This window comes from Esox lucius, chromosome 22 (genome assembly GCF_011004845.1).
Source record: "Esox lucius isolate fEsoLuc1 chromosome 22, fEsoLuc1.pri, whole genome shotgun sequence".
NCBI lineage: Eukaryota > Metazoa > Chordata > Actinopteri > Esociformes > Esocidae > Esox > Esox lucius.
This window is the reverse complement of record NC_047590.1, coordinates 23,386,303-23,395,747: the sequence shown is the minus strand read 5'-3', so window position 1 is coordinate 23,395,747 and position 9,445 is coordinate 23,386,303.

Here is a 9,445-nt window from a genome sequence, read left to right as displayed (position 1 = left end):
TGCTGGTGTTGGTCCACTGTGTTTTCTGAGGTCCAAGGTCAACGCAGCCGTCTACCAGGAAGTTTTAGAACACTTCATGCTTCCTGCTGATGACCAACTTTATGGAGATGCAGATTTCCTTTTCCAACAGGACTTGACACCTGCACACAGTGCCAAAGCTACCAGTACCTGGTTTAAGGACCATGGTATCCCCCTCCTTAATTGGCTAGCAAACTCGCCTGACCTTAACCCTACAGAAAATCTATGGGGTATTGTGAAGAGGAAGATGCAATACGCCAGACCCAACAATGCAGAAGAGCTGAAGGCCACTATCAGAGCAACCTGGGCTCTCATAACACCTGAGCAGTGCCACAGACTGATCGACTCCATGCCACGCTGCATTGGTGCAGTAATTCAGGCAAAAGGAGCCCCAACTAAGTATTGAGTGCTGTACATGCTTATACTTTTCATGTTCATACTTTTCAGTTGGCCAACATTTCTAAAATCATTTTTTTGGTATTGGTCTTAAGTAATATATACATTTTCTGAGATACTGAATTTGGGATTTTCATTAGTTGTCAGTTATAATCATCACAGTTAAAATAAATAAACATTTGAAATATTTCAGTCTGTGTGTAATGAATGAATATAATATACAAGTTTCACTTTTTGAATGGAATTACTGACATAAATCAACTTTTTGATGATATTCTAATTATATGACCAGCACCTGTAGCGCTTCAGAGATGTATAGTTCAATATATTTCCCTTACTCAAAATAAATACTCCTCCTACTCCTAGTTGATTTGTGTTTATATATACAAAATAATTAAAACCTGGCCAATTCTCTCCTATTGCTGAATTAAAAGTGGTGCATAAACATTTTGATCTGTTTAATATTTTATTCTGAAAACATTAAAAATACATTATTTATGGTGATAGGGATTTTATATAGGGAAATATCTGTAAAAAAAAAAATCTGATTTTTGGTAGAGCCATCTTTAGCTGCTTTTGGTATTGTTAGAAATCAGCTGTTTCGTATAGTGGTTGAAATAATGATTGTGTACCCGGTCGTCAAGGGAGAGAGTAATTAAATTATTTAATGCAGCATTTGATAGTCTATTTTTCATGATGTTACACACTCAATCTCATCTAACTCAATCTTACAAACTCATCATGAAGAAACTTCCGGTCGTACCCCTACTTTATACACATCGCAGGACAGAATACACAACACAGTACTGTAAGCCCATTGGGTAATTACTGTCGTGCTTTGACTGAACATGACTTCCTGTGTACAGATAAACAGATGTTCTGTTGTCAACTAAACATAACAAACATACATTCATACGCTTCAACATTATGTACCAGTTTTGGACAGTTTTGAGGTGTTTTTTGGCCTAAACAGTTTGATGGATGTTCAGGTTGATTTAATGGTGTTTGTGGACCTTAATTTTCAAATAATGCAACAGTTTCCTTATAGGAAAGACATATCTTGATAAAAAGCAAAAGTAAATCAGCACTAATATAAACTTATTTTAGGGACTCAGGTGCACGGAAACGAACAGATATCTTGGAAACGAATAGAGTCTGCATATGTCTTTCTTTGGTGCAATGGTCAATCTGACTACCCTGCTGAGCAAAAAAGCATAAGAAACAGCAGAAATTGCTAGGACATATGTTGAATACCTTATCTTCAAATATCCTGAGCCCATTGGCTTTCTCCCAATTGGATGACAATGTTGTATGTCACGCATTTGAGAGAAAACAAGGTAAAATACATAAATATATTGAAAAAATACCACAGCTAATTAAATCAGAACCCATGATGAACACTAATGAGATATTGAAATAATGAATAATACATTATTTCTGAGATTTCTCAAATGCTATAACCACAGGGCTTTATCTCTGACTTTCACACTTCCATCAAAAGTTAGTTACTTGTGCACAGTATGACGGATGTCCTTGCATTTAGCTCGATATCGATTTAAGACCTCCAAAGTCAATGGAGTGTGATGATGTGTAACGCAATGTTATCCATCCTGTCAACTCCAGACACACTCCATTTGGGGTCTCCAAAAACAATAATCAACAGCGGTCCTCAAACCAACCCCATGCTGTGTAACATTAGTACATAAGAGTTAACTACACCAGGGGTTCTCAACCTTTTGAAAGCTGGGCCCCCCCAAAGCTGGTTCATTGCAATTGGGGCCCCCTTCCCGGCGCCACCCCCACTACACCACCTTGCAAAGATAGATAGATAGCCCCCATGGCTATTATTTTTAGGCCCACACATTATTATTATTATTATTATTATTATCATCAGTAGCAGTAGGTAGGCCTATTATCATTACTAGGCTATGGTTATAATTGGCACTAGCACCCGACTTCTAATGTGAGCTTGCAGGCATTATTATTATTATTATTATGATTAGCAGTAGGCCTATTATCATTACTAGGCTATTGCTATAATTGGGAATTGGCACCAGACCTCTGATATGAATGTATGCTCTATTATTGTTATTTTTACTAGGCCTCATAGTAGGCATATCATCTGCATTTTTTACAGAAGCTTGCAGATAGGCGAAGTTAATGTGAGACCTGAGCCTGCTTTGCCTTGCAAAGATCCTCGATTCTTGGCGCAGTGTCTGATAAACATAGCCTCAAATCATCCTCGATTTGTGCCCGATTGCGGTATTTTGTTTTGAGTGCAGTCATTTTTGAGAATCCTGCCTCACACAAATATGTCGATGCGAAAGGGAGGAGAATCTTCAAGGCGACGTCACAGAGTTGAGGGTATTCCTGCATCAATGCTGCCCAGAATGACGAAAGAGGGCAGGACGTAAAGAGTTCCTTCAGCCTACTGTCACTCTTCAGCTCAATAAGATGTTCCTGCATATCAATTGACAGCTCGTTTGCTGTGCACACAAATAGATCTCAAACCCACGCAAAAGAGCGATAATCCTCTTTAAAGTATGTCGCAAATTGTTCTCTCATTGCTGAGACGCTGACTGAAATAGAGAGGAGAAATCGTGTGACGTGCCTGCATCAGTGATAAAGTCTGCAAGGCTGGGGAACATGTCGCAGTTCCCTCGACTGATGCAGCCATGCCAGAGGTCAAGTTTTTGTGTGAAGGCGTCCACTCTGTCTGCAAGGAGCAAAATATGAGTTTTGCGGCCTTGCAAAAAACAGGTTGAGGCCATTCAAGCCTCAAAATATATAGACCAAATAGGACAGAGACGCAAGTCACATAGTGTCATCCTGATGCTTCGCCAGATCTGATTTTATTTCTGTCAAAAAACACTTCACCTCCTCTTGCAGCTCATACAACCAGCGAACTTCAATGTGCAGAAGCAGCTGTTCGTGCCCTGACCCCATCTCCTTGCAGAGGACCCCAAACAAGCGAGAGTTTAGCGGCCGTGATTTGATGAGATTTATCATTTTCATGGATTGGTTCAGCACGGAGTCAACGAGAACTGGCATTTTTTTAGCAGCTAGTGCTTCGTGATGGACCATGCAATGTGTCCATTTCACAAGTGGAGCTACTTGCTGAACGCGAGCAGCTAGGCCACGCTCATGGCCCGTCATTGCCCGTGCACCATCCGTGCATAAGCCAACGCATCGGTCCCAAGTCAAACCATTTTCACAGAGAAAAATATTAAGGACATTGAAGATGGCTTCTCCTGTAGTATGCGACTGAAGAGGCCGGCAAAACAGGACATCCTCCTCAATCGCCTTGTCCCGCAGATACCTGACATAGGTGAGGAGCTGTGCCTGTCCAGCAATATCAGTGTATTCGTCCAGCTGCAGCGCGTAGTAAGGACTCTTTTTATGAACTCTATCAGTTGCTCTCTGATATCATTAGACATGTCTGAAATTCTCCTAGCGACTGTCATTGGACAGTGGTAGTGCACCGAGCCTGGCTGCTCTCCTATCATTATTCTGCACATGTCTTGTGCGGCCGGCAAAATGAGAGTCTCTGCAATTGTATGCGGTTTTCCCAGTTTAGCTATTCTTTTGGCAACTACATACGATTCCTCCAAACATTGTTTAGACACAGTGCTGTGAACTGAAATTGTTGCCTGTTGCTGATGGAGGCCATCAAGCTTTCTTTTAAAATATTCAGCCGGTTTATCCTTAATGCCAGCATGCTTTGTTTCGAGGTGCCTTTTTAGTTTGCAGGGCTTCATGCTGTTGTTTGCCAGCACCTCGGCACACACGACACCCTGAGTTCTCAGATCAGCCGTGACTGTAAACCCAAACTACAGGTATGCTTCATCGTACCTTCGAAGCTTTTTTGCAGCTGGTGGTGCGTCGGTTGCCTTGTTGGTCCTCACTAGAACTCTCTCCATTTTTGTTTGGTTTTGAAATAATTTGGATGTGGATTGGTTGTGTTTTCAATAAAGTTTAGGCTATGATGTAAAGATGTATGCGTGTGTGTGGCTATGTTGAGAGACTAGTATTGGCGGCTAATCAGTCGGGACTAAGGCACGATCTTTAATGCAAGGAACAAAATCATGTTTTTATGGGCAATACAAATTTTATTTTTAGACTTAACGATTGTAGTTCTTTGTCAGTGAGTCAGTGAGTGAGTGGGTGTGTGTGTGTCGCATGGGTGTTGCAACACGGTGAAAAAGGCATAGGGGTGGTTAGCTAAGAGCTAAGAAACAATTACTGGCTATGGCCGAGATGGGGATAATCTTTAAAAAGACTGTTTGTGGGATTAGTCTTTAAAAAGACTCATCATCATCATCATCATCTTCTTCCGCTTCATCCGGGGCCGGGTCGCGGGGGCAGCAGTCTAAGCAGGGATGCCCAGACTTCCCTCTCCCCAGACACTTCCTCCAGCTCTTCCGGGGGGACACCGAGGCGTTCCCAGGCCAGCCGGGAGACATAGTCCCTCCAGCGTGTCCTAGGTCTTCCCCGGGGTCTCCTCCCGGTGGGACGGGACCGGAACACCTTCCCTGGAAGGCGTTCCGGAGGCATCCGAAACAGATGCCCAAGCCACCTCAGCTGACCCCTCTCGATGTGGAGGAGCAGCGGCTCTACTCCGAGCTCCTCCCGGGTGACCGAGCTTCTCACCCTATCTCTAAGGGAACGCCCAGCCACCCTGCGGAGAAAGCTCATTTCGGCCGCCTGTATCCGGGATCTTGTCCTTTCGGTCATGACCCAAAGCTCATGACCATAGGTGAGAGTAGGAACGTAGATTGACTGGTAAATCGAGAGCTTCGCCTTGCGGCTCAGCTCTTTCTTCACCACGACAGACCGATACATCGACCGCATTACTGCAGAAGCTGCACCGATCCGTCTGTCAATCTCCCGTTCCATCCTTCCCTCACTCGTGAACAAGACCCCTAGATACTTAAACTCCTCCACTTGAGGCAGGCACTCTCCACCAACCTGAAGTGAGCAAGCCACCCTTTTCCGACTGAGGACCATGGCCTCAGATTTGGAGGTACTGATTCTCATCCCCACCGCTTCACACTCGGCTGCAAACCGTCCCAGCGCATGCTGAAGGTCCTGGTTTGAAGAGGCCAACACGACAACATCATCCGCAAAGAGCAGAGACGAAATCGTGTGGTCCCCAAACCTGACACCCTCCGGCCCCTGGCTGCGTCTAGAAATTCTGTCCATAAAAATTATGAACAGAACCGGTGACAAAGGGCAGCCCTGCCGGAGTCCAACATGCACTGGGAACAAGTCTGACTTACTGCCGGCAATGCGGACCAAGCTCCTGCTTCGGTCGTACAGGGACCTGACAGCCCTTAGCAAAGGACCCAGGACCCCATATTCCCGAAGCACTCTCCACAGGATGCCGCGAGGGACACAGTCGAATGCCTTCTCCAAATCCACAAAACACATGTGGATTGGTTGGGCAAACTCCCATGAACCCTCCAACACCCCGTAGAGGGTATAGAGCTGGTCCAGTGTTCCACGGCCCGGACGAAAACCACACTGTTCCTCCTGAATCCGAGGTTCTACTTTAAAAAGACTGTTTGTGGGAAGTCTTTAAAAATACTGTTTGGGTTTTGAAGTAAATTGATATCGATGGATAACAACTAGACTAGTGAGAGATGGCACAAGCAAACTTGGCAAGAGACTAGACTGGAGTGAATGCAGCTATGTTTTTTGTGTGAGAGTGAGTGAAGAAACATTTACACCCCACTCTGTAAACCAGGGCGGGAACGGCGGCGGCCATGCGCAATGCGCGATTCATTTGCGGCCTGGACGTGGAGTGGTGTGAGTGATTTTGGACGGGGGAGGTGCTCACGGCAGCACCCACTGCTCGTTGAGCACAGTAACTGCAGATTGATACGTGCTTTTGAGTCTCCAAACACCACAAAACATTTTTCGACATCTTATAAATCACTAAATTCACATCTGACAATGTTTTAGGAATTGACAATTTGGTTCAATGTTTTTGTAGTTGAGAAGCTCCATGAAGTGATGCGACAGCCAGCTAAAGCATGCCCCGGCCACTAGCTCGTCGGTCGGACAGTCCTGCGCAGAGACCTCACTGTAAGCTGGAGGTCTCTCAGACCGCTCTCGTTATTAATAATTTATTTTGCCGTTGACAGTTCATTTGTTTATTTCACAACACATGTCCATCATAAGATCAACGGGAACCTGTGGTTAACTTTGGTTAACTGGTCTTTTCGGAGTTAAACTCCAAAAGAGTGCCCTGCGGGCTTCACAACCACACACACACACACACACACACGTTCACACGTTCACAGCGCAGCAGGCAGACAAATATGCTATATTCATGTCACTAGATTTGTCGCTAGTCACTTTTGACACAAAAGTCGCCAGGAGGATGATTTGTGTTATAATAGTCCAACCACTTGCATTTCAACATGGGGGGAATTTTCGTGAATTAAATTTTTTCTGTTTTATTTTTTTTCTCGCATCCTGTAGCCTACTCGCGCCCCCCTGGGAAAGTGTCCGTGGTTGAGAACCACTGAACTACACCATTTCACTCCTCAACGGTTGCACTAGTATATATTTGTTTCACTTGTTGTGGCTGTTTCTCTATCTCTATTTGAAGTTGTGTGTGACCACTGTTTGTGCTAGGTTGGAACATACCATACAAGGGTCTTTTGTAGGATAAACATTTCTTATTGGAGGATATTGGACTGTGTATGACCACTGACCACCTCCTATGTGTCCTGGCATAAAAGACTATGTAAACTTTGTAATTATTGGAGAACATGTAAGAACTATAGAAGGTCAACATCGTACACTCATGCTGAATAAAGATGGCTCTCCTCTGATTTCCGGTTGCATTAATCAAAAGTGGACAGAATCTAACATTACTCAAAATCAAGAAACTGTTTCACAGTTTCTGTGTAAACACAGCCTTTGGAAATGATACACCAGTAATATTCTTAAAAGATGACCACACTTTCTATATCACACTACAGAAATGTCACACAGAATGGTAAACTAATAAACATCCACAACCAATAGGTGGCTTTTATGCCAGGACACATAGGAGGCTGTCATTGGTCATACACCATTACACAGTCTGTCATCATCATGTCATTTCATCATCTTCCGCTTATCCGGGGCCGGGTCACGGGGGCAACAGTCTAAGCAGAGATGCCCAGACTTCCCTCTCCCTAGACATTTCCTCCAGCTCTTCCGGGGGGACACCGAGGCGTTCCCAGGCCAGCCGGGAGACATAGTCCCTCCAGCGTGTCCTAGGTCTTCCCCGGGGTCTCCTCCTGGTGGGACGGGCCCGGAACAGGCTGCATCACACCTACACCTTGTTTTACAGATGCTTCAGATCATGACCCGTTCCAAGCGTTCTCCATACTTTTTTCTTCCCATTATTCTGGTACAGGTTGACCTTAGTTTCATCTGTCCAAAGAATGCAGTTCATGAACTGGGCTGGCTTTTATAGATGTTTTTTGGCAAAGTCTTATCTGGCCTATCTATTCTTGAGGCTTATGAATGGTTTGCACCTTGTTGTGAACCCTCTGTATTTGCTCTTGTGAAGTCTTCTCTTTATGGTAGACGTGGATAATGATATGCCTACCCCCTGGAGAGTGTTCTTCACTTGGCTGGATGTTGTGAAGGGGTTTTTCTTTACCATGGAAAGGATCCTACGATCATCCACCACTGTTGTCTTCCAATGGATGTCCAGGTCTTTATGTGTTACAGAGCTCACCAGTGTATTCTTTTTTTCTCAGAATGTACCAAACTGTTGATTTGGCCACTCATATTGTTCCTGCGATCTGTCTGATGGATTTAAAAAAAAATTGGCCTGTTTCACTTGCATGAGAACTCCTTTGACCGCATGTTGTGGGTTCACAGCAACAGCTTCCAAATGCGAATGCCACACCTGAAATCAACTCCAGACCTTTTACCTGCTTAATTGAGGAAATAATGAAGGAATAGCCCACACCTGTCCATGAAACAGCTTTGGAGTCAATTGTCAAATTACTTTTGGTCTTTTGCAAAAGAGGGGTCTACAAAGAGCTGTAATTCCTATACCCTTCCTACAATTTGGATGTGAATACCCTCAATTAAAGCAGAGAGACTACACTTTAAGTGATTATTTAACTGTAACTTGAATGTATTTAGGTAAAGAGGCAAAATAACAAAACTTGTGTCAGTGTGAAATTATTTCCAAACCTAACTGTATATCCATTTACCGCTGTCTTTCAAAAATCATGTACAGGAGCCTACCCCAATTCATACATGTACGTACATGTACAATAAAATATCACCATGCAAGATAACTTCCAAAAAAGAATTGTGATGACAAGCCATTGTTTTGCTTCATGTAAAGTAAGCTAGCTGGCTTGCTGTATCCAATCTACAGTTGTGCTAAAAAATTTGTAAAATGTACAATTTTTAAAGAAAACACAAGTCAGCAGGCAAAACATGTCTTTTATTTCTTATGGGATTCATATTCAACTGTATGTTATAACAGAATGGCACAATCATAAAACAAAACATGGCAACAAAGAAATTAAATGACCCCTTGTCAAAAGTCTGCATACCATTAGTTCTTAATACTGTGTATTACCCCCTTTAGCGTCAATGACAGCATGCAGTTTTTTGTAATAGTTGTCAATGAGGCCCCGAATTCTTGCAGATGGTATAGCTGCCCATTCGTCTTGGCAAAATGCCTCCAGGTTATGCAGTCTTTGGTCGAACCGCACGTTTGAGATCTCCCCAGAGTGGATTGATGATATTAAGGTCAGGAGTCTGTGATGGCCGCTCCCGAACCTTCACCTTTTTCTGCTGTAACCACTAGAGGGTCAACTTGGCCCAAGGGTCATTATCGTGCTGGAAAGTCCAAATGCATCCCATGTGCAGCTTTCGTTCAGAAGAATGCAAATTGTCTGGTAGTATTTGCTGAAAACATGCTGCATTCATCTTGCCATGAATTTTCACAAGATTCCCGTGCTCACCCCCCGCCAAAGCATCAGTAAGCCAAAATCATGCTTAA